This window comes from Hypomesus nipponensis, chromosome 7, assembly GCF_054491055.1.
Source record: "Hypomesus nipponensis isolate SF chromosome 7, ASM5449105v1, whole genome shotgun sequence".
In the NCBI taxonomy this organism is placed as follows: domain Eukaryota; kingdom Metazoa; phylum Chordata; class Actinopteri; order Osmeriformes; family Osmeridae; genus Hypomesus; species Hypomesus nipponensis.
The window spans coordinates 17172501-17175000 of NC_140367.1; the positions used below are offsets into that span (position 1 = coordinate 17172501).

General features: G+C 46.9%; 8 non-coding genes across 8 annotated transcripts; all 8 read right to left on the bottom strand.

Moving 5' to 3' along the window:
* Positions 1–154: 154 nt before the first annotated feature.
* LOC146281076 (5S ribosomal RNA) lies at positions 155–273 on the bottom strand. Its single transcript, XR_014764091.1, has one exon. It is a non-coding gene; the product is annotated as a 5S ribosomal RNA (ribosomal RNA).
* A 194-nt stretch (positions 274–467) lies between these two features.
* LOC146281077 (5S ribosomal RNA) lies at positions 468–586 on the bottom strand. The gene has a single exon (XR_014765879.1). It is a non-coding gene; the product is annotated as a 5S ribosomal RNA (ribosomal RNA).
* Positions 587–770: 184 nt separating this feature from the next.
* Positions 771–889, bottom strand: LOC146281078 (5S ribosomal RNA). Its single transcript, XR_014765231.1, has one exon. It is a non-coding gene; the product is annotated as a 5S ribosomal RNA (ribosomal RNA).
* A 184-nt stretch (positions 890–1073) lies between these two features.
* On the bottom strand, positions 1074–1192 carry LOC146281079 (5S ribosomal RNA). The gene has a single exon (XR_014765880.1). It is a non-coding gene; the product is annotated as a 5S ribosomal RNA (ribosomal RNA).
* Positions 1193–1376: 184 nt separating this feature from the next.
* On the bottom strand, positions 1377–1495 carry LOC146281080 (5S ribosomal RNA). The gene has a single exon (XR_014764092.1). It is a non-coding gene; the product is annotated as a 5S ribosomal RNA (ribosomal RNA).
* Positions 1496–1685: 190 nt separating this feature from the next.
* Positions 1686–1804, bottom strand: LOC146281081 (5S ribosomal RNA). The gene has a single exon (XR_014762680.1). It is a non-coding gene; the product is annotated as a 5S ribosomal RNA (ribosomal RNA).
* Positions 1805–1978: 174 nt separating this feature from the next.
* LOC146281082 (5S ribosomal RNA) lies at positions 1979–2097 on the bottom strand. Its single transcript, XR_014764093.1, has one exon. It is a non-coding gene; the product is annotated as a 5S ribosomal RNA (ribosomal RNA).
* A 194-nt stretch (positions 2098–2291) lies between these two features.
* Positions 2292–2410, bottom strand: LOC146281083 (5S ribosomal RNA). The gene has a single exon (XR_014764094.1). It is a non-coding gene; the product is annotated as a 5S ribosomal RNA (ribosomal RNA).
* Positions 2411–2500: the final 90 nt, after the last annotated feature.

A 2500-nucleotide genomic window follows, 5' to 3' on the forward strand; every position in this document is an offset into this window, starting at 1 on the left:
ACAGATTTAGCAATTGACAATGCAAGGTAGTCTCTCTCTCTCTCTCTCTCTCTCTCTCTCTCTCGTGTCAAAATGAAAACAGCTTCCAGCCCCTTTCATGAAGGACTACTTGTGCATATTGCAAGATGTCAATTTCTAAGTGAATGAGCAAAAGAGCATACAGCACCTGGTATTCCCAGGCGGTCTCCCATCCAAGTACTAACCAGGCCCGACCCTGCTTAGCTTCCGAGATCAGACGAGATCGGGCGTTGCCAGGCTGGTATGGCCGTACGAAATAAGTTGACAACCATAGGCTACTTATCCATATACAGATTTAGCAATTGACAATGCAAGGTGGTCTCTCTCTCTCTCTCTCTCTCTCTCTCTCTCTCTCTCTCGTGTCAAAATGAAAACAGCTTCCAGCCCCTTTCATGAAGGACTACTTGTGCATATTGCAAGATTTCAGTTTCTAAGTGAATGAGCAAAAGAGCATACAGCACCTGGTATACCCAGGCGGTCTCCCATCCAAGTACTAACCAGGCCCGACCCTGCTTAGCTTCCGAGATCAGACGAGATCGGGCGTTGCCAGGCTGGTATGGCCGTACGAAATAAGTTGACAACCATAGGCTACTTATCCATATACAGATTTAGCAATTGACAATGCAAGGTAGTCTCTCTCTCTCTCTCTCTCTCTCTCTCTCGTGTCAAAATGAAAACAGCTTCCAGCCCCTTTCATGAAGGACTACTTGTGCATATTGCAAGATGTCAATTTCTAAGTGAATGAGCAAAAGAGCATACAGCACCTGGTATTCCCAGGCGGTCTCCCATCCAAGTACTAACCAGGCCCGACCCTACTTAGCTTCCGAGATCAGACGAGATCGGGCGTTGCCAGGCTGGTATGGCCGTACGAAATAAGTTGACAACCATAGGCTACCTATCCATATACAGATTTAGCAATTGACAATGCAAGGTGGTCTCTCTCTCTCTCTCTCTCTCTCTCTCTCGTGTCAAAATGAAAACAGCTTCCAGCCCCTTTCATGAAGGACTACTTGTGCATATTGCAAGATTTCAGTTTCTAAGTGAATGAGCAAAAGAGCATACAGCACCTGGTATACCCAGGCGGTCTCCCATCCAAGTACTAACCAGGCCCGACCCTGCTTAGCTTCCGAGATCAGACGAGATCGGGCGTTGCCAGGCTGGTATGGCCGTACGAAATAAGTTGACAACCATAGGCTACTTATCCATATACAGATTTAGCAATTGACAATGCAAGGTGGTCTCTCTCTCTCTCTCTCTCTCTCTCTCTCGTGTCAAAATGAAAACAGCTTCCAGCCCCTTTCATGAAGGACTACTTGTGCATATTGCAAGATTTCAGTTTCTAAGTGAATGAGCAAAAGAGCATACAGCACCTGGTATTCCCAGGCGGTCTCCCATCCAAGTACTAACCAGGCCCGACCCTGCTTAGCTTCCGAGATCAGACGAGATCGGGCGTTGCCAGGCTGGTATGGCCGTACGAAATAAGTTGACAACCATAGGCTACTTATCCATATACAGATTTAGCAATTGACAATGCAAGGTGGTCTCTCTCTCTCTCTCTCTCTCTCTCTCTCTCTCTCGTGTCAAAATGAAAACAGCTTCCAGCCCCTTTCATGAAGGACTACTTGTGCATATTGCAAGATTTCAGTTTCTAAGTGAATGAGCAAAAGAGCATACAGCACCTGGTATTCCCAGGCGGTCTCCCATCCAAGTACTAACCAGGCCCGACCCTGCTTAGCTTCCGAGATCAGACGAGATCGGGTGTTGCCAGGCTGGTATGGCCGTACGAAATAAGTTGACAACCATAGGCTAATTATCCATATACAAATTTAGCAATTGACAATGCAAGGTAGTCTCTCTCTCGCTCTCTCTCATGTCAAAATGAAAACAGCTTCCAGCCCCTTTCATGAAGGACTACTTGTGCATATTGCAAGATGTCAATTTCTAAGTGAATGAGCAAAAGAGCATACAGCACCTGGTATTCCCAGGCGGTCTCCCATCCAAGTACTAACCAGGCCCGACCCTGCTTAGCTTCCGAGATCAGACGAGATCGGGCGTTGCCAGGCTGGTATGGCCGTACGAAATAAGTTGACAACCATAGGCTACTTATCCATATACAGATTTAGCAATTGACAATGCAAGGTGGTCTCTCTCTCTCTCTCTCTCTCTCTCTCTCTCTCTCTCTCGTGTCAAAATGAAAACAGCTTCCAGCCCCTTTCATGAAGGACTACTTGTGCATATTGCAAGATTTCAGTTTCTAAGTGAATGAGCAAAAGAGCATACAGCACCTGGTATTCCCAGGCGGTCTCCCATCCAAGTACTAACCAGGCCCGACCCTGCTTAGCTTCCGAGATCAGACGAGATCGGGCGTTGCCAGGCTGGTATGGCCGTACGAAATAAGTTGACAACCATAGGCTACTTATCCATATACAGATTTAGCAATTGACAATGCAAGGTGGTCTCTCTCTCTCTCTCTCTCTCTCGT